The sequence below is a fragment of the Herpailurus yagouaroundi genome, unplaced genomic scaffold (assembly GCF_014898765.1).
Source record: "Herpailurus yagouaroundi ecotype Mexico unplaced genomic scaffold, PumYag 202, whole genome shotgun sequence".
NCBI lineage: Eukaryota > Metazoa > Chordata > Mammalia > Carnivora > Felidae > Herpailurus > Herpailurus yagouaroundi.
The window spans coordinates 15,919,578-15,941,769 of NW_024412433.1; the positions used below are offsets into that span (position 1 = coordinate 15,919,578).

At 43.5% G+C, this 22,192-nt stretch overlaps 1 protein-coding gene and 1 long non-coding RNA gene across 5 annotated transcripts in view; one reads left to right on the forward strand and one right to left on the reverse strand.

Moving 5' to 3' along the window:
• The window catches only part of PAX3 (paired box 3), a 98,360-nt gene that overhangs the window by 35,308 nt on the left and 40,860 nt on the right, over nucleotides 1-22,192 (forward strand). The window lies entirely within an intron of this gene.
• LOC121014509 (uncharacterized) lies at nucleotides 9,469-21,893 on the reverse strand. Of its 3 annotated transcripts, none has more exons than XR_005783252.1 (4): nucleotides 21,559-21,893; nucleotides 19,451-19,506; nucleotides 15,614-15,698; nucleotides 9,469-10,703 (listed from the first exon to the last, which is right to left on the reverse strand). It is a non-coding gene; the product is annotated as an uncharacterized LOC121014509 (long non-coding RNA). The 3 variants fall into 3 exon arrangements; XR_005783250.1 differs by having other exon boundaries at nucleotides 20,144-21,893; XR_005783251.1 differs by lacking the exon at nucleotides 21,559-21,893 and having other exon boundaries at nucleotides 9,470-10,703; nucleotides 18,130-19,997.

Sequence of the window (22,192 nt, forward strand, 5' to 3'; positions counted from 1 at the left end):
TCAAATCATACACTCCTCCCACCCCTAACTCCTGGAAACCACTCATCTGTTGTCCATCAGTGTCGTTTTGTTCTTTTAAGAATATCCTAGGGGCGCCTGGGTGGCTCGGTCGGTTAAGCATCCGACTTCAGCTCAGGTCACGATCTCACGGTCCGTGAGTTCGAGCCCCACGTCGGGCTCTGGGCTGATGGCTCGGAGCCTGGAGCCTGCTTCCGATTCTGTGTCTCCCTCTCTCTCTGCCCCTCCCCCGCTCATGCTCTGTCTCTCTCTCTCTCTCAAAAATAAATAAACGTTAAAAAAAATAATATCCTATAAATTGGGCTGCCTGGGTGACACAGTCAGTTGAACATTGGACTCCTGATTTTGGCTCACGTCATGATGCCAGGATTGTAGGATCAAGCCCTGCATTGGGCTCTGCACTGAATGAGGAGCCTGCTTGGGATTTTCTCTCCCTCCCTTTCCCTCTCCCTCCACTGCTCCTCCTGCTTATATGTGCACCTGCTGTCTCTCTCAAATTAAAAAAAATAAAAAAGAATAGCCTATAAATCGAACCATATAATATGTAGCTTTTTAAGATTGGCTTTTTTCACTTAGTATAATTATTTTGAGATTCCCTCAAGTCATTGCATGTGTCAACATTTTATTCCTTTTTATTGCTGAATAATATTCAATTGAATGGATGTGTCATAGTTTGTTTATCCATTCACCTGTTGAACATTTCAGTTACTTCCAGTTTTTGTTCATTGTGAATAGAATTGCTATAAACATTTGTGTAAAGATATCGTGTGAACACAAGTTTCATTTATCTTTACCCCAGGTTGTGGAATTGTCAGGTCACATGTTAAGTGTATGTTTAACTTTCTAACTTTGTAAGAAAGTGCCCAACTGTTTTCCACAGTAGCTATATCGGTCTGCCAGCAACACGTGAACATTCTTTTTTTTTTTTTTTTAATTTTTAATCTTTATTTTTGAGAGAGAGAGAGAGACAGAGAGAGAGAGAGAGACAGAGTGTGAGCGGGGGAGGAACAGAGAGAGAGGGAGACACAGAATCCGAAGCAGGCTCCAGGCGCTGAGCTGTCAGCACAGTCCCGACACGGGGCTCGAATTCACCAACCATGAGATCATGACCTGAGCCGAAGTCGGATGCTCAACCGACTGAGCCACCCAGGCGCCCCACAACACATGAACATTCTAGGTGCTCTATATCTGTGCCAGGCCTTTGTATTATCAGTATTTTTTTCTTTTTTAAATTTTAGCTATTCTAACAGATGTGCAGTGAAACCTAATCATGGTTTTAATTCACATTTTCCTAATGGCTAATGATATAGAACATCTTTTCATACGCTTTTTTTTGCCACCCATATGTCCTCTCTGGTGAGTGTCTATTCAACTCTTTTGCTCATTTCTAAATTGCTATTTTGTTTTCTCATTGTTAAGTTCTGAGAGTTCTTTTTATATTCTGGATACAAGTCCTTTGTCAAATATATGATTTGCTAATGTTTTCTCTCTGTCTCTAGCTTGGTTTTTGTTTGTTTGTTTGTTTGTTTCGAATTCTTCCAAGTGTCTTTTGCAGCACAAAAGTTTTGCTTTCAATGTAGTTCAGTTTGTCAATTTTTAATTTTATGGTTGTGCTTTTTAGCGTCACATCTAAGAACTTTTTGCCTAGCCTCTGGTCATGAAGATTTTCTCGTATTAAATACAGATTTTACATTTAGGTCTGTAATCCATTTTTAGTCAATTCTTGCTTGTGGTTTTATGTGTAGGGCAAGGTTTGTTTGTTTATTTTTTTCATTTGTCCAATTGTTGCCACACCGTTTGTTGAAAAGACTGCCCTTTCTTCACCAAATTGCATTTGCTTTGTTGTCAAAATCAACTGGCCATATTTGTATAGGTCTCTTTCTGTACTTTATTCTGTTCCATTGATTTATGTGCCTTTCCTTTTCCTAATCCCACAATGTCTTGACCACTATAGTTTTGTCGTAATTCTTAAGATCCACTAATGTGATTCCTTCAACCTTTTCTTCCTTTTCAAAATTGTTTGTATCCATTTTGTTGCTTTTCCATATACATTTGTCTGTATCTACTAACGATTTCTGCTGGGAAGATTTCATTTATTGAAAGCTATTTTGTTTTGGTCTTTAAACATTTTAGCAATCAGAGGGTGATAATAAAATGAATCGGTTTCTATTCCATGTAAATTTAATAACGTTATCTACCAAATGGGGGATGTCGTTCTATTACCAATTCTTCCTCTGTGTAAGTGCTTGATTTTAGTGAAATGTTTGGCTGTAAGTCAGAGAGGTTGAGGAAAGTCATGTCTACCCCAGAGATGAACTTTGAATCACCATGCGTTTCACCTGCTGCCTGCATTTGTCATGCAACATTTAAAATCGATCTCGGAGAACAAGGAAGGTATTTGATGTATGTTCATGAAGACCAGGTCAATCTACCCGTGGCTTTTTTTTTTTTTTTTATCATTTATTAAATGTATATGGTTTGAAGTCTTTGGGTCCTTTCAAAAACATTTGTAAATGTGCAATATTATAGGGTTTCCAGGTCAATGGTCTAGCCCATGAGTTAAATGCTAAGATATTAGAAACTCAGGGAGGGGAGTAGACGGCAGGAGGCTTTGCTTTTTTTTTTCTTCTTTTTTTTTAACGTTTATTCATTTTTTGAGAGACAGAGAGAGAGAGTGTGTGAGCAGGGGAGGGGCAGAGAGAGAGAGGGAGACACAGAATCCCAGGCAGGCTCCAGGCTCTGAGCTGTCAGCACAGAGCCCGATGCGGGGCTCGAACCCACGGTTGTGAGATCATGACCTGAGCCAAAGTCGGCCACTTAACCGACTGAGCCACCCAGGCACCCCCTTTTTTTCTTTCTTGTTTTGAGTGAAGAAAGAAAACCACCCCTGCTCTGCTTCAGAAAGGAATAATGAGAGAGGTTATAATCTTGGTATCCTTTCCTCTGAGTCTAGAATTTCTTTGCCAAATTCCAGTGAACTTTGAATGCTCTGTCCTAATGTTTTTTTATTTTTTTTATTTTTTATTTTTTTAAATTTTTTTTTTTCAACATTTATTTATTTTTGGGACAGAGAGAGACAGAGCATGAACGGGGGAGGGGCAGAGAGAGAGGGAGACACAGAATCGGAAACAGGCTCCAGGCTCTGAGCCATCAGCCCAGAGCCCGACGCGGGGCTCGAACTCACGGACCGCGAGATCGTGACCTGGCTGAAGTCGGACGCTTAACCGACTGCGCCACCCAGGCGCCCCTGTCCTAATGTTTTATAGAAATTGACACATATGCCAGGTATTTAACATGGTTTTTTTTTCCTCCCCACTTTCTAACATGTAGAGCAGAATTCACAGTGAACACTTAACCAATGATTCAACACGTGAATCTCAAACGTAATCAAGGATCCAACATGTGGCTCTCAGATTGGCAGAGATGGCTGTCAAACTCCTGGATTTTCTAGGGAGGTTGCTAAAACCGATCATCCTGGGCAACTTGGCAGCTTGTCATGGGCACTCCAGGTCTGCCAGAATATTTTGGTGTGTCGGCCTGATTTTGGAAACTTTGGACCAGATAAGTCCGCTGAATTCAGGTTACTCTGTAAAAACCGTACGTTGAAATGAATATCCAAGGTTAATCAGTTAAGTAGTTTCAGGAATTTCGCCTTGAGACTGTGCTGCACTGAAGGATTCGGTGCTCCACGTTTGTGGCTACTTCAGTTAATTTCCGTGATTTATGCAAAGTCTAGGTGATTCTTCAGTGATTCTAAGCATTACTCTTAAATTTTACGTTGCCAGAAATACTTCTAGTTTTGTTCCTCAGCTAAGACCATATAGTGTTGAAATATAGCCACCCGTAAATGAAAAGTAGTTATTGCATTTCTGAGTTAAAGAAAAAAAATAGAAATCTAGCTCAGTAAAACTGTCACAATCCAGCCATGATAATTATAATGTGTCATTTGGCTATAGTTCCTTTACATGTAGTGTTTAAAAACAAAATTTTTTTGAACATTTATTTATTTTTGAGAGACAGAGACAAAGCGTGAGTGGGGGAGGGGCAGAGAGAGACAGGAAGACACAGAATCCGAAACAGGCTCCAGGTTCTGAGCTGTCGGCACAGAGCCCCATGCGGGGCTCAAACTCATGGACCGTGAGATCGTGACCTGAGCCGAAGTCGGACGCTTAACCGACTGAGCCACCCAGGCACCCTTACCTATAGTTTTTATTAGCCATTTCAGTGTGGTGATGGGCTGTAAAAAGGCATTTTGTTGCCCACCGCAGAGATGAAGAAAGCAAGGCTCAGAGAAGTTAAGTGACTGATCCAAGGCCACTGATAAACTTCTGATTCGAAGGCACAAGCTATGAGATTCCCCTGTCTTTCTCCCCGCCCCCCCCCCCCCCCCCATTAAAACAAAAAGGAAAAAGGCAAAAGTGTTGAATTCTGTGGCACCAGCTCTGGTTTGGAACTATTTAAACAATATGGGCACTTGCATTTTCTTTCTCTAAACACAGTGTTATTTCCCAGTGTCATTTCTCTGTTTGGACTCGGAGTTATAAATCCCTTTTATTTTGATGTTCTTAATAGATGTTGATTGGTAGAATGCCATGCCTAGTCTTTATATTCGATATATCATGTATTACCTGCAAAGTTCTTCTTTGCTTTGTACAATCTTTTGGTTTTACCTTTTGATCTAAGATAAAACCGGCAGAAGCAATGTGATTCCTGTCTTTAATGTAATAGGATTCCAGACATTAGGAATTTGCACTTCAGAATGCAGCCGGAAGTGGGGAATGGGTTTATTCAACAATGATGTTTTGTTGGATGAATTGTGTTGGTTGCTTACAAGTATGTGTGTGTTCGTTTAGAAGCAGTAAGAGCAGGTTTTTGCTTTCCAACAAATCATTCTTGGAAAGTGGTTCTCAGCTGCTGTAGATAAGGTAAAATATAGAATACATTTGGTTTAGGAAAATTTTACATTTAAATTTTTTTTTTTTTTTTCTTTTGAGGAAGCCATGGGACTTCCAATCTGCGGGAAAAAGTTTCCTCATTCCAGTTGTTTTGTCGAGGTCAGCTTAGCAGCTCACTTATGCCTCAGGGGTTGAGATTTTTATAGTGTGTGTTAAATCAGTGCCATGATTTGACCCAAGAGAATAAGACTTAGGGAAAAGAAAAGAAAAGAAAAAAAAATCTCAGCATTGCCAGTAAGATACTTTTTTTTTTTTAAGAACCGAATTTCAGATTCACACTTTAGAAAGATATAGTCAGCAACCCAATGAAATTTAGAATGAGGCAAATTCTCCATCTGCCCCCGAATATTCTCTCACTGCAAACAATACACAAAGTTTAGGAATCAAGCCTAAAGGCTAAAGGTTCTTGCTGTCAAGCCAAAAAGGGAGGAAAGAGGTATACTGAAGCATGTCAGTTTCCAGATTCTGGGGCCAAGCTGCTGTTCTTGAAAGGAACAAGGCATCTTCAGAAAAATGTGGTTATCAAACAAGGGGTCAAAGTTTATCTCTAGGTCAATGAAAAGGAGGGGGGGAGGGCCATCCTTCAGGCTCTGAATATAAGCTTTGTATTTAAATAAATTTGTGGCAAAATATTCAGTTCTTAAAAAATTACCCTATAAGGTTTATTAAAGGTTATTTACTAATGGAATAAAAATTGTTCTCACTCATAATTCATATGGAGTAATAATACTAATAATAGGTGTAGGAAAATAAATCTTCACATACGTAGTTTAATCGTCAAAACAATGCCGTGAGGGACATACTCCCACTCTGTGGATGAAATACTAGAGGCTTAGATGCATGAGCATCTCTTCTAAAATTATAGATAGGGGCACATAAATACACTGTTCCTTCCACCCCTCTTCCTCCAAAAACAAACAAACAATAAAAGGATGGTGACGATGTGAATTAGTCCTCATTTGATTTAACATAAAATACAAATGTGCCCCAGAGCGTTCCAGAAAACCAAGTGGGTTTTAGGATGGAAGGACGTCTCTCGAATATTCCTCTTCCTTGAAGCGGTCCTTTTTTTTCTCCCCTTTCCCCCAGAAGGGTCTGCGGTTCTGTCCCCGCCTGGGTTCCCACAGCCCTCCGGTGTGGGAACGCCTCGAGGGGGTCGCCACCAGGGCCAGGCGGCGCAGGCGACCCCCGCGGGCCCCAAAGCCCCAAAGCGCAAGGTCCCTGCACGCCGGCCGGGAGCCTTCCAGCCCCGGAGGCCCTGGGCTCCGCGCGGCTCTCAGATGCCAAGGGCCCCAGAGTCCCCAGGACTCCTCATTGTTTCCTGGAAAAATATCCCAGTGGGACTTTGGGATCGGTGGCCACGGGCATGCATGCCCCTGGGCCTTCTAAACAGACCAATGAGCAGGTAGTTCATTTGGTGACCTTTCCTACACAGAATCACGAGTGACTTTGCAACAATGTCTGGAAAATAGGCAGTGAGTTGCTTCGTGGAGATCACGGGCAACAGGAGTCTCCGGAACGAGCGTGATAAAGCCTCAAAGAATTATTTCAAAGTTCACTGGTGATGCAGGTTTTAACTTCTCTGGTAGCTGTTGGGGCAGAAAAATAATTGTCCTAGGCTTGTACGAGTGCCCAAAACATGAAAGTGTAGTATTAATTGGCCCTTTATGTTTGGCTGCATGAGTTAAAAGCGAAGGAAAACAAAATCCATCTTGAATTACGATGATGTGCAAAATTCCAATAGGCAGACAAAGAGGGTGAAGAGTTAGAAATTCTGAAGGTCTGAACATGCGGAGCCATTTACTGAAGAAATATTGATTGGGTCCCTGTTGGGAGAAGGCACCCGGAGACATTTAAACGAAGTGTAGACAGTTTAAAGCGTATATCTATGTGGAACCTGCTCTCCCCCACCCCGCCCCCCATTTAGTACTGTTTTTCCTCACCAAAAAAAATGGCCTGTGGACTGTTGCCCCTGTTGTGTGCTCATTCTGTGAATATTTTCCAGATTTTACTAGCGGGTTATACAACATGTTGTAACTATTACTAGTTGTATTTCACTGTCTCCAACTTGCCTTATTAAACCGAAGTTATCTCACAGCTCCAGGAGTCACTTCCGTGCTGCAGATTGAGCTTTAGGGTTTAGGGTCGGGTGGCCGCATCTGTGCTTTGAGGGAGAGTCGGTCTAGGGACAGTGTAAAATTTCAAAATGGAGAGCCAGTTCATCAAATTCAATGCTGGCTTTCTGGGATGGAGTCAGGTTACTTTCCCCAACACAAGTCGTGTCCTGGGAGCATCGCATTAAAAGTACCGTATTGGCACTCACGTCCTGAGTTTCAGGAAAAGGAAATGTGAAAGACTGTCCGTTTCAACATCGCTGTTAGATACAGTATTTTGTTTTTGTATTTATGAGAAATTGAGACTTCCAGGCTACTAGGGAAGAAAAGTTAATTCCTTGCAGTAGAGAAATCAAAGAGCAGTTTCCGAGTCTCCCGGGCTGAGCCTGGAGGAGGTTAGGGGGTCTTTGTGCCTGGGGGATTGTCTCAGTGGGAGTGGAGAGAGGGAGCGGGAGGGATCAGGAAGTGCCTTCCTCGGTGTGAGCCCAGGGATCAAGGAGGGATGGGGGAGGAGAGGGGGGAGCAGGCTGAGAGGGAGGGGTGGCGCGGATCAGGGAATCTTCCAGGGATGGTGAGCACAGTCCTTGTGGCTGGTTGGAGGGAAGAATGGTTTTCTGTGCGCAGAAAGAGTCCCTCATGGGAACTGTGAAAACACTCAAGAGGATGTGCCTGTCGGGCCAGTTTGCCCCCTTGGAATGTGATTGGTTCTGATACGCCCCAATCCCAGAAGGAAGGAAAGAGTCCGTGGGCTCTGATGCTTCCAATGACAGGACCTGGCACAAGCCATAGGGAGGTGATAGCTCATCTTCAAGGAGGCTCTTGAACTGTGGGTAAGGCATATGACTGGGCATATATATCATCACTGCCCAGTTAGGGACGTTTTCTCAAATGCACCTGAGCTCTCGTGGTAGGAAGGGTGTGCCTCTGTCAGTTCACGGAGGAGTTTTGGAGCACATCTCTTTTGAGCTTAATGTGTAGCTGATATGCTATCCTCCCCCCCGCCCCCCAAGAAAAGGAAAAAAAGAAAAGAAAGGCCATCATCACAACACCATGCAAATTAGGAATGATCACCCTTGTTTTACGCATGAGCTCCTTGGGGTTGGAGGAGATCAAGTAGCCTTTTGAGGGCCATAGTGGCAGAAAAATGATCCAGGATTTGACTCTCCACGCGTTAGGTGAAAACCTAGCCCAGTGGTACGCCAACTTCCGGAATCTACCAGTCACACATAAGAGAACCTGAGTTAGTGTATGTAAGGTGCTCAGAACATTGACTGACGCGGTAAACGCCAGACAAATGTTGTCATTATTACACTTAATTTCTGGGTTCCTTGCTTAAAAGACTATTTCTAGGATCACTTTCAGGTGATTTGGATTTTGCAGAACAGGGGTCGGGCTTAGATATCATCATTTTCCTCAAACACCTCGGGTGATTCTGATGCAGATGTTGGTAGATGATTTGCACAATATTCCCATGTAATAGTGATGCTAAGATTTTATCACCCAGTGAGGACGCTCCAGCAAGAAGGACACCCCTTTCTCCATCTCCTTGAGACTTTGACCACATTTAGGCAGGGCAGGCATTTCCTACCATACGCCTGACTCATTCTCAGTATTAAAATCAGATCCCATGGCTCACGGTTTTGAAGACTATATACATTCCCTCTTTCTCCAGTGAAATCTGTAAATGTGTTTGGCTATTGAACCAGGCAAAATCTCCATTTCTATAGATATCGCAACGTGCTCAACCGAATTGAGAATAGAACGTTTAATTGTAAGCCTTAAGCATAGGACACTCTGTGATACGTGCGTTTTGACATTAACTGAGGTGTTTGATATCCTCATGCCCTAGAGCGATAGGAAGATACTATGAAAAGAAGATCTCGAAGAGATCTTTGGGCGTTCTCAGCCAGCCACGATACTCTCTTGCATCCTAAGTAATCATGGCATTGATGTCTCCATCAGTGGAGGGGCAGACCCAGAGGTGGGTCTCAGAGGTGCCTTTGTGGTAAAATAATACCCAGAGACTCTGGGAAACCTAGATTTCCAAAGGTCTTTCTGGACACGGAAGAGTCCTTGAATTTCAGACCTCCAGGGTAACCTTGTATGTTTAAAGCATCGATGGTTCTTATTGTAGGAGGAAGCATGTCAGAACAGGCCAGCATACTTGGATCCAACAAACCCAATCTAAATGTAAGGGTGGGACAAGACTGTGACGGCCACCCCCTCCCATTCCCTGGCAAAGAATGTATCTACCGAACACATACTGGGATTGGGAGTCCAACTGTCTTGTGAATAAATGAATGTAAAATTAGAGAAAAGTGTTGTGACAAAGTTATTAAAAACTTTGACCTTTTTTTTTTCCTCCCTGGGAAAGAGAGCATGTGTCTCAACGTACTTATCTTTGACAACTTGTTTTATTGCCGTTTCTGGTGGTGCACCATCTAGATTGATTGGTATCGACATCCGGAGTCTTAGCATGAAGTGTTGAATCCTTGAATCACACCCCAACGTGTCTTCAGTGTTCGAGAAAGTTAGCACACTAATGTCAAACCAGGATATACATTTTATACTTCAACACCGTGGCTTACCTTTAGTTTGCCTTTCTCTAGTACTCTGCATTTTTCAGAGACTATTCATACCCCTGTAAATTGGTTCCTCATAATCACCTGTGGCTTGTTATTACTCCTTTACAAATGGGGAATGTGAGAGCGATACAGTTTAGGCAACGTGCCCAACAGACCATCTGGGTTGAGAACAGGATCCTGGGAATAGAATATGTCTCTCTTCTGTGCTGCTTCTAGCTTCCTTGTTTAGCGGATTGGTAAATTTGCTGCCCCGGTGGTGGCAATTTGGATAAACAGGGTGAGAGTGGTGTATGGGGCATCAGGGGCATAGGATTAGGGAGTGAGGGGACAACTGCGTTTCTACCGTTTCTGTGGGTGTAACCAGCGGTTCATGGCAGAGGTCATCGAGTGTATAACATAGAGATCCAAGATATCCAAGAGTCTGAAGATATCCAAGATAATCCAAGGTATCCAAGATATCCAAGATAATCCAAGATATCCAAGATAATCCAAGAGTCCGAACTCAAAGCAAACGTCAACATGAAACTTAAGTAACCACAACAGCAAGACTCACATCCCCTGGGAAACTGTTGTCCAATCAGAAGAGTTTCCTCATTCTCTCTCTTCTTGTGAGCTGAGCAATAGCGTGGTTCTTGGGCGTAATTAGCCCGTGAATTACATGTGGCACCGGCTGTATGAAGTTGAGTAACAACACAGGGACCTGGATTCTTGTGGGAAAAAGTCCCCCACAATTCTGGCTTCATTCATGCCTGGACATGAGGGAATGACAGCAGCAGGAGATGGGGCCAGGCATCCCCTCCTACACACCACAGGAGGATATTGGGACTTGAGACATGCTAGGGAAAAGTGAGAGTTTTGGCTCTGTATTTTGCGTGCCCTCGGATGGTGGTAGTGATGATGGGCTTTGGGGATGAAGCTTGGCCCAGAATCAATAAACATGAATCTCCGTATACATTACATCAGGCGGGGGGGGGGGGGGGGGGGGGCGGCCATACTAGCTACCTGACTGTTTCTGTGCCTCAGCATTTCATCTGCAAAACAAGGGATGATCATAGTGTTCATTTGCTTTAGATGAATGAAAGCAAGTAAAGGTGCTTGACATGGTACTTGGTGCAAATTGAGTCCCCATAAAATGTTGGTCGTTGTATAGGCCAGGCCATTTTTTTTTTTCTGCAAAGGGCTATAGAGTGAGTATTTTTGGTTTTGCAGACCATTGGTCTCTGTCAGCTTGCCTTTGTAGCCCGTGATCACAAAAAATACATAAGCGTGTGGCTATGTCCTAATAATCTGTATTTATAGACGCGAAGATTTCCTTTAGTCTTTCTGTGCTGATGTTATTCTTAACAATTTTTAAATGTTTTTATTTATTTTTGAGAGAGAGAGAGCAAGCAGGGGAGGGGCAGAGAGAGAGAGAGGGAGACACAGAATCCGAAGCAGGCTCCAGGCTCTGAGCTGTCAGCACAGAGTCTGATGCGGGATTCGAACTCACGAACTGCAAGATCATGACCTGAGCTGAAGTCAGACACTTAACGGACTGAGCCACCCAGTTGCTCTTGATGTTCTACTTCCTTTGGATTTTCCCCCCAACCATTTAAGAGTGTAAGAACCATGCTTGGATCACAGGACATGCAGATATCGACAGTGGTTTGTGTTTGGCTGCTCCCTGGTGTAGACCTTCACGTCTTTAATTTGGAAGAAATTATGTTATTTCCTAGCGCCACATCTTTGTTTGTGGTGATTCTCATGCTTAGGGTTCTTTCTGTTGGCATCTTCTGGTTATGCAGCAAAGCATGTGACAGTGGGAGGGGTGGGGGGGGTGGCGAGGGGGGTTGACAGTCTTCCTCACTCACCCCAAATTGGCTATCCAAATGGAACACTTCTAGAAGACCATTGAAGTAATAGGGTAGATGGTCCATAAGTGCAAATGTACATTTTTAATTTTGTGGAGTCTTAGCAAGGTCGGCTCAAAATTTCATATGTAATAAATCTTTCTCACATGATGCGGTAGAACTGCTCTGAGATAAGCGGAAAGTAGTGTCTGATGTATTTACAAGTGCAAGGAAATGTAAAGGAATCTAGTCCCCAGTGAGTCATTTGGGGTAAAGCTATGTGACATCCTATACCCTATTCAGGATTTAAGAAATCTCAGATGAGAATAAAGCCACATCTTCAGATGCAAGTAAAGAAGAAATGCAGGGGAGCCTGGGTGGCTCAGTTGGTTAAGCGTCCGACTTCTGCTCATGGTTCGTGGGTTTGAGCCCCGCGTGGGGCTCTGCGCTGACGGCTCAGAGCCTGCTTGTTGGGATTCTTTGCAACTTCTCATAAGAAGACCCAGGCTTTTTTGAGGGTACTTCTCAACACTGGAACTGTTTCCATTATTATAAAAGTCATACGTATTTATTGCAGAAAACATCTTGAAGTAGACTTTCCCCAAACATTTCAGTTGCATTCCGTTTGAGGCCCTAATGGGTATAAGCAACATGCACGTGGAAGGCACCACACTCGTGGTAGTGATTTCGCGAGGGTGTCACCAGGCTCATGAGATCCCTACCTAGGATATGTTCCAGGTTCCAGGATACTTCCTGAAGGTTAGAAGACAAAGCAAAATGGCTTCCCATATTTATCATGAGGTTCTCTGAACGTCTGTGAAGGGCATGTCTCCACTGTTATAGTTTATAGGATAAGCTTTACTCACAGGCTGTGGAAGTGGCTACGTCCAAGAGTTGATTTCAGAATTGGGCAAGAAACGCCATGCGCCTGTGAAAGATTCTAGGTAGCTTATAATTATGACTACTGGTTGACTTGTCTGTCCCTGCTACTTGTGGTAGGATGGGTTGTCATTGCCACTGTTGATGGATGTTTAGACCTTTCGTGGAGGGACGTGTGGATGTAGAAAGCGAGCGTCTTTCCCTTGTGCATTGCATTTAGGGGCTTTCTGGCTTTAGCAGCAATTCATGAGTGGTAGTGGGTTTACAACAAAGCAAACTTCAGAACCTTCACTGATAAGGATGCCTTTCAAATTCCTGCAAAGGCCTCAACAGTGTGTCCCATGGTCATGTAATTCTGTAAAACATGCCAAATTAAGCTAGTTTTATGTCATTTAAAAATATTTATGTATTTGTTATTTATTTATTTTTGAGAAAGAGTGTGCACACGCACAAGCGAGTGGGGGAGGGGCAGAGGGAGGGTGGGGAGAGAGAGAGAGAATTTTAAGCAGGCTCCCCACCCAATGTGGAGCCCAACACAGGGCTCAGTTTCACAACCCTGAGATCATGACCTGAGCTGAAATCAAGAGTTGGACGCTTAACCGACTGAGCCACCCAGGTGCCCCTGTTCTTTGTTTAAAAGCAGCATTCCCAGACACCAAATTGTAGAAACTTCAGGCTCCACAAAACATCGATCTGCTTCTGGCTCTATATTTTCAGGGTGGGACTTACTCAAACCTTTTTGGAAGGGAAGAAGAACGTCTTTGTTGAAAGATAAGTAGGATCCTGGAAGTTGAGGGTTAATCTTCCATAAGGCCTACAGTTGAAGAAGAAATTGTGAAAGGGAAAGATCTTCTCTGGGAAAGAAGCACGTAGACGCTGTTGGTGTCCTCCTGTATTCAAAGAAATTTGAGAAGTTTGGGAAAAAGAGGGGCACGTGTCTTTAGCTGATCAAAGAAGAACCTCTTATACACTCATCTTTTTCTTTTCCAGAGAAAGTGAAAGCCTTAACGTAATGCCATTTTAATTTGACATTGGCTAATACATTTTGTATAATTGGTGCTGCATCATCTCCTACAATAATAGTGACAATATGGCGGTGATGGTGATGAGAAAAACATGCATGTTATGCGACCGTTACAGTTTACTGAGCACTTTGCCGTATTTTTTTTCTCATTGGTAATAACCAAAACCAAGAGAAAGTCTCTTTACCTATGGCCTGTGGATGCCTTCCAAATTAACTGGAGTTCTATGAAAGATTGAGGTAGAATGGGGTCCCTGTGCTTCTTTCAATATTCTTTCCTTATTTTGTGACGGAGCCGTGACACCATCAGTCAGCTTCTCTTTTGTAAATTCTTCAGCATCATGGCAGTCAAAATAACCATTGAACTTTGACACACAAAGCCAGTGCTCTTAGAATGGCCTCTAAGTTTTTGCTTGCAAAACTACTCATCTGGCAAGCACAGAACCAAGATCCCTCAAAACCTGCTCTCGGTGGTGTTTGCATTCATTAGATTTGTCTGTATGGACTTACTAGTTGCTCTGCTGACCTCTGAATGTTTGACCCATTAAATGAAAAAGCACCATTGGGATGCACAACTAAATTTATAGTAATTCAAGGAAGTGGTCAGAGAAATGTATGGTTGCAAAAGAGCTGACCTCAAAGTTTAGTCAATAGTTCAGTTAAGAAGCACAAGTGCTGAATGTATGGAAAGTATGAAGTGCTCTTGCAGTCCAGAGAAAGGAGGGGTATTGATGGGTGGGGGGTTCCTGGGAAGTTTGGGGACCTATGAGGACATCACGTTAAGATGGGCAGAAAGGGCACGCCAGGTTCAGTTAGTTAGGGTGGGAAAATCAAGATAGGACGAGTCCTTGGTCCCTTTTGGCAAGTTCATGGGATTCTGGAAAAGTATGTTTGTTCCAGTCCAGTGAAAATAGTTCCATACAGTGAACCCTTAGCAGATTTTTGCATATGTGTTCAACTTCGCGTTAATTATTAGTGTTCAGGATGCCTGGGTGGCTCAGCTGGTTAAGCATCTGACTTTGGCTCAGGTCATGATCTCACGGTTCATGGGTTTGAGCCCTGCGTCTGGCTCTGTGCTGACAGCTCAGAGCCTGGAGCCTGCTTCGGATTCTGTGTCTCCCTCATTCTCTGCCCCTTCCTGGCTTACGCTCTCTCTGTCTCTTTCAAAAATGCATAAACATTAAAAAATTAAAAAAAATTAATAGGTTTCTACATTTTAAAGCGGATTTACTCAGAAATACACTAATCATTATTTCTTATAAAAATGGTTATTAGTCATCTATATTTGAATATATATGTTACTTGAGCAAAGAAATTTGCTAATGGTACTAAGATGATAGAAATTATTTGCATGCATTTTAAGAGAGAAGGCCTGATGATTATCTTCTCAACACTTATTTGGCTAATGCCTAGCTGGCTTGTTGAGACTTTGGGCAAATCCTTTTAAACACTCCGAGTGTCAACTTTATTTTTTTAAAAAGGATAATACTGTCTAACTCACAGAATTGTTAAAAAGATATAATAAAGAGTGTTAAAAGTCAGGAACAAAAACAGCATCATGTAATGGTTAGATGTACATGGAATGGTTGGGAGGCTAAATGTTTACTTTTTTCCCCCCAAGGCCCAATTTGAGTCCAAAGTCCATCTCATTTTTTTCATATTTATTTAAAAGTGTTTGTTTGTTTGTTTGTTTGTTTGTTTGTTTGTTTCAAATAAGCTCTACACTCAACGTGGGGCTTGAACTCACAACCTCAAGATCAAGAATTGCCAGCCAGGCGCCCCTGATTCATCTTTAGATTCAGTGGTTCTGGGAGGGGGACTGTAGCTACCAGAGCTGACTAGAATATAGAAGTCAATTCAGCCACAGAGCCACAGAAAATTATGCGTTGACACTGTGATAAAAAGGAAAGAACCAAAATTTAGAATTCAAAGATGTAAGTTTGAGATTTAACTCTGCCACTAACAGGCCAGGTGATGATAGAAGTATCATTTCATCTGTTTGAAACTCAGTCTTGTTTTGTTTTGAATCTGTAAGGTAAAGTACAGTCTGATGATCTTTAAAATGATTTCTAGCTTTTAAAGTTCCAATGCTAAGCAGCACGTTTAACGTAAAGCATGACCACTAGTAAGTAGTGGTAAAAAAGATTTTAAACAGTGATGTATTCATATCCCCGCCCCCCCCCCCCCCCCTGTAATTTACATTGTTATTTACCTGGATGTCATCTTGCTGTGCTTCTGCTGGTTTTCTTCTCCAGCCGGTGTCCCGCTCTGTGCACATACTGATCCTGCTCTGGCTTCTATCAGGGAGAAGGAAGCATTTTAGGGGCCCCCTCTTACTTAGTGATAGCCTAGTTAGAAATGGGGATAAGGATTGGGAGGAATGGCCAGTAAAGACAACCACCTTGGATGCTTCAGGCCTTTGAGAAGCTTTTAAACAAGACTGGCTTATTTATAGTGAGATGTATGGGAACAGCTTCTGTGCTCGTTGGAGTGAATTATATGCTGGCGTCCTGTGAATGCAGTGCGAGTACATGTCATTTATCTTGGTCCGTATATAGAGAGATGGGCACATGCTTATATTTGCACCTTCAAATGTATCTGCAGGTGTATATGAGTAAACAGGAAGGAGTAGTGCTACAGAATTTCAGAACTCAAGTTAAATTTGCACATAATAATACTATCAACCAAATTTGTTGTTATTACCAAAACGACAAAGATAAATTCATTTGAATGCTTGCTGGAGGGAAGAGTTTTATTTACCTTTTTAAGGTGTAATTAATCAAGAAAGAGTTTTTAAAAACTTACATTTCGTTAATAATATACACAGAACAAAAGACTGGAAAGAAACAAGTAAAGAAGTTTGGTCAATCTATATCTAACTCTTGCTCTGTCCATCCATTCATCCAGCCAGCCAGCCAGCCAGCCAAACGTCCATTTATAGAATCTAACTCCTTAATTTAAAATCAATTGTGTTTGTTTTGGTTTCTGGGGTTATTTTTTTTTTTTTTTTTTTGCACTGCCCAAATTTTATTTTTTACTGTAATGTACATTTACCGAGTGAAAACAAAAGTGCCCCAAAAATAGAAAATATATTTTGTCCATGAAACTCTTCTTAAGAATAAACTTATTGTTGGGTAGTGAAGAGTAGGACTTGAGTTTGAATTGGATTAAATATTAGCACTATCCTGACATGCTGATGGGGTGATTCCCAGTTAAAATCACTGGCTGGCGTGAGTGGAAAACATGAGTAGGACTATCTTTGGTTTCCATCCAAGAGGGTCTGTAATTTATTCAAAGCTGCCAAGGATCAGGACATGTTTTAAGACCCTCACTCTCCCACTCTCGTCCCTCAGAGCAGGCTTTCCCAACTCAAAAGGACTTGTCATCAGTCTTCTGGGAAAGGAGTGTCTGGGGTCAACCCACTGACTCTAAAATCACTTACTGCATTATTACTCGTCTTTGCTAGGATAGACAGCTAACCCTCTTCTCTTCTTTCTTCTCTCCCTCCATTGCTCCCTTCTACCCGGCATTTCCTTATTAATTTCCCTTCAGTTCTGAAAGATTATTCCTGAAAAGGCAACGTAGAGGGGCAAGGCAGTTGTCTAGTAATTCACATAGAAGCCGGCTACCGAAGACATCCTTGTATTTTTTTTTTTTTTTTTTTCTTCTTCTGAGACTGGGTGCCTGAGCTGTTCACACTGGCTGGGGACACTAATCAACACGATCAGAGAGTGAATTGCTTAAAACTATATTTCAATTTTGTTTTTTAGACGTGTATCAGTAGACATAAAAGCAGATGCGAATTTGCCTCCGAGCAAACATATTCAAAGCTCTTTCCCATGGAAACCAAAATGAATGTTGGCATAGAGGGGAGGCCAAGTATATTTAATTTCTTTTAGGCTAGTTGCCTGATTTTTGATCCATCAGCCTTCTTGTTCAGGCCCTGAGGTACTTGGGAGCACAGAATTTATTTACTTTCAGAGCTACCTTAAACATTGACACACAGCACAGACACGTGTCCTGGGTCAGCAGGAGTAGAGTACCCTGGCCAACATTTTGGGTTTCTAAGGGAATTAGATATGGAGCAAGAGTTGAATACCCTTTTTAATTGGATACATGTATACTGGCTGATTATAGACAGGATCTTTGGAAGAGGTAGCAGATGAGACATTGGACGAGGCTCTTATTTCACAAATTTGGAAATTTCTACAAGGCTTCAGTGGCCACTTTTCCCTCAGTCTTAACCTAGAGAGAGCATTTTCCTCACGCTAGTCCTTTATGCCTGGTGAGCTTGGACAATATGGTGGTGAAGGGAGGCAGAGGGGGGCCATATTTGCTGAGGATACATTGCTCGTCGGGAACTGTTCTGTGCTTTACAAACGCTTGCCTTTCCTTTAAATCCGCCTTTGAGGCAGGTGTATGGAGCCACACTTACTCATGAAAGAACCGGTTTCAAGGGTTAAGCAGCTTTCCCCATATCAGAGAGGAAGCGGCCCATTGGGCATTTGGAGTCGACTGGCCTGTCTCCAGGGCTGGAGGTCTTCTGCCAGACGGCCAGCTTTGTGTGCCCAGACCTCTGGAATCACTTCTGAGTTCAATGGTGACTGTGGCTCAGACGCAAAGAGAAGAAAACAACATTTCAAAAAGCGGGGAGGTTGATAAATCGTTCATACCCTCTCCTTAGTCATCTCGACCGGTTGGCCAACTTCCCAGACCTGAGCCTCATACCTCTGCAGGCTGAAGGGGCGAAATCACGGTCTCTTCCTTGTTTTCCCTTCCCTCCCAGCCTCGACTGAAGTTTCTTGCGCAGTAGGTATTCCGTGAATGATTTCTGACGGTGACCTTGATTTCTGACGGTGACCTGTGCCAGCGAGAATTACGCTCAGCCTCCTCTCTTGCCTCCAGGAAAAGTTTCCTCTTTCGCTTATGTTCAGTTATTACCTCTTTCTCTCTTCCAAGAAGCCATAATTGGCCCAGGTAAGATTTGGATTTTCAAAACAAGCTTCCTGTGCTGCCCCTTTTCTGAAACCCTCACGGAATCCCGTAGGAGACAAAAAGCGAAGAAACAATCTTGAAATGCCATATGGGAGGTGTCAGTGAAAGCATCTATGTATGAATTTGATCTCTATATTAAAGATCACAGGCTCACAGAATCTATGGCTCCGTTATTTGGTAAATAATGTATCTAGGTGTTTCAGCCTTGAGAGGCCGTTTAATCCCCCTGTTGCTGCAGGACACGGCTGGATTATCTTCTGTGCGTACCCAGGCTTGGCCTCCGTGGAGAGAGCACTGTGATGGGAGCCAGGTGATGCGACTTTTGCTTTCTGACTTTAAGTCCACACATCATTCATCTTTGCATCCTTGGTGCCGAGGACAACATCAGCCGCTGTTTCCTGGAGCATGTGTGTGATTCTGGACAACCCTGCTTGCTCTCTGGGCTTCGGCTCTGAGACGAAGGGACTGGCCTAGGGTTTCTGACGGTTCAGCAATTGCAGGAGTGCTTTCCCCTGGTCTGTCCAGGCTGTCAGGCGTCTATCTCTTTATGTAGGTTTCTGGCACAAAAGGTGTCGTATTTAACTTTCTTCTTAAATCTGCCTTTCTTGTGTTTGGTATCCCCCCCCCCCCGCCCCGAATATCTCCCGCCATGCTAATCCTGACAAAATTTAGTTGTCGGTAAAACAGCGTGGGTCGCGTGTGTCTTTGCTAGTCCTGTCTCAATAAGGGTGGCAAAAGCGTTCTTTTGTTTTTCTACCCCCTGAAAGGCTCTTTGTGCAACTTGTTATCTCTTTTATATATTCTGCTTTGGATTTATTTGTCGACGTGAAAGTGACTGATGCGCACAATGGCAAAAATATCCAGTCGTGGGAAATAAAGGTGAAGGCAGGGTGGTTCTTTGTCTTTGTCCACTGTGTCGCGAGTCAGGTGGTGTCTTATTTTAAAGCTCTGTATACATAGCTAGGGTTTCTGTTTCATAGCCAGCGATCTCTGTTAGTAACTGTGCATAACATAATTTTCACACACACCAACCACCACTGAGAATACCACTCACCTTTTATAGTCGTGTTTTCACAACTGATTTGCAGAGTTGACTGTGACATCGGAGTCCTGGCAGTGTAGACCAGGAAGAAAAAAAATGTGATGATATTGGCTACAGTTTTTCTTCCAGCCCACATCAATCTTCCTCCTCAAATGGCAATGCTAATTAGATCTTATATTTGATATATACGATCTTATATTTGGATAACCTCTCTGCGTTCTCATGGATCAGGTAGGTTACATTACTCCCCAGACCTCATTTTTTTCCCCCTCTCATCTATAAGATGGGGGTGACAACACTCCTCCAATAGGGTTTTGGGAAAAATGAAAGAACGTGTACATGAAGGAGGAAGGAAGCAGGAGTTGACTATACCAGGCAGTCAGTGAGTCAGAATAGCAGCCTTTCATATATCACTGTTGCTACTGTTGACTCAATTTTGCCCAGAATGTTGAAGGAATCATCACAAGAAGGGCTTTGAGGGACCCATGTTCTGTCTCTGGGTAACCAGTTTACAAAGACATGATTTCAGAGGTAAGCCGTCCTGCATGGCAGTGGATGAACCACACTTGGACCTGGGGGAAAAAATGTGGTTTCAATTCAGACGCAGTAACAAAAACATTAGCCAAATCTTCTCAGACAGCAAGTCTTTTGCAACATGGTGTCCCCCACCCCCCACCATAGTAAAGAGATATGGAAGAAAGATACCTAATTACCACATGGAACATCATCTTGTGGTCCATTTCACAGGTCTCCCCCCTCCCCCATTTGTAACATCTTAGAAATGCAGACTTAATCGTGAGAGATTAAAAATGCCTATTGTTCTTTCAAAGGGTTTGCAGTGTTCTGATTCCTCCCCCTGCCCCAACTCCCTTCTGTTGAAAATCCAGGAGTTGTCCCATTTTTAGCAAGTAATAACTGTGTCAAGCTGTGCCGGCAAAAATGTCCCAACGCAACTGTTAATAAGCATTGTCATTTTAAGCATGAAACAGTTTAGCTAATGATTTATCTCTTATAATGTAGCACTCGGGGCAGCTGTATGATTGGCCTCTTTAGCAAGTCAAGTAATTTCTTTAACAAAATGTTAAGCACAGATGGGCCAGAAGCTGTCAGTTAACTATTATTGTGTCTACATCTGCTTGCTTTCAATGCACTGTTTTATGTATTCAGTCAGTAACTTAGCCGCAGCTCCGTGAAAAGGCGAACCTACTCTGATTGGCAAATAAAATGTTCATTTGTCTCCTCTTCCTATTGTTTTGTTTTGGTAACACATGTCAGCAGCTCAATTACCCAGTTCATTAACAGCTCCCAAAGGACATGATGGCCAGCCCGTGATAAGAGGGCCATTGTGGCACATATGGTCAATAATGGCCTCTCTCTTGGCAATTGTAAATAAAAGTCACTTGGCTCTTTTCCTTTCACGAGAACTACCGTTTTCCTGTTCCCCTTCAGTGTGCAAATTACCTTTCTTTGCTCCATGCAGCCCAGTCCCCGGGAAACCAGAACCTAGCTTGCCTGCTTTTAGGGCCATGGGGACCTAACACGGAGAGAGCGAGCTCTGGTTCTTAATTTTAATTATGACTGACTTTTAAGCTCTTGAGGGGGGGAATTCTTATCATGGGAGACTATTCTTAGAAAGCTGTTAACTGATTAATTAGTCAACTAATCAGTTTTCCTAATTGAATAGCAACACATTTTCTGGGGGCTTTCCTCTGTTCCTCTTTGAAATGCTCCAGTGGCAGTGACCGCGGCGTTTTTAAAAAGCCATGAGACAACTGCAAATAAAAATCGTTTGCAGGGGTGGGGTAGGGAAGTGTCACTTCATCTTTTCCCTCGGCGAGAGAGATTCATGTTGTTGAGAGCAATTCTCGTCACGCGCACCTCCAGGTCGTAAACCAGAGGGTTCAAGAAGCCACCGAGGTAATCTGGGTCAGCGTCAGGGTCTCTAAGCAAGCAAGGATGCGTCCTGCACTTGAAGCCTGGGGAGGGAGGTGCTGAAACACTTTGGTCACGATTCTGCGGCTCCCCCAGACGAGATGCTGCTGTAGCGCGGGAAGAAAAAGGGCCCAGGCAGGTTTTTCCTTAAATGTATCAAGTGCATATAGCTGTTACAGGCCACTTACTGGCGGGGCTGTGACGAACAAGGAAGCATAAGCCTTTCTTTCTGGCTTTGTTGTTACAAAGGAGGCCTTTGCGGTGACCGATGATCAGGCGAGGCCGTGGGGAGGAACTCCACTCCGAGTTAAGGTGTCTCAGCGTAACCTAGCTGCAGGTGCGCCGCGCACCTGACATTGCGCCGAGATCGGGACCTTAGGCTCTGGGGGGTCTTTGGGGCCGTGCTGCTCATCGCCTGGGAGGCAGCTCGGCTGCTCTGGCGGCGCCACAGCTCTTATCTTAAGTAAACACCCAACGGTCCATGTCGTGCACTTGCGAGAACTCCGGGGCGGGTGTGCAGCACGCGCGGCTGGCCGGATTCATAACCAATCTGTACTCTCCTCCCGGGGCGGCAGGCACTCGGGGAGTTGTTGAGTGTCAGGGTTTATTTGTGCTATTTTGATTAGCACCAACCTGGCAGGAGCTTATTTTCCTTCTAATGACCCCGTGCTGGGAGAAGGCGGCTTCCGAGGGAAGGACCTGGGGGCGGGGGGAGGGGAATAGCGTTACATCTCTGCAACCCCCAAATGGGGACTGCGGGGCAGGGGCCGCAGTGGGGAAGTGGCTGCGGGTCTTAATTAGATGGAGTGTTCTGAAAAGAAC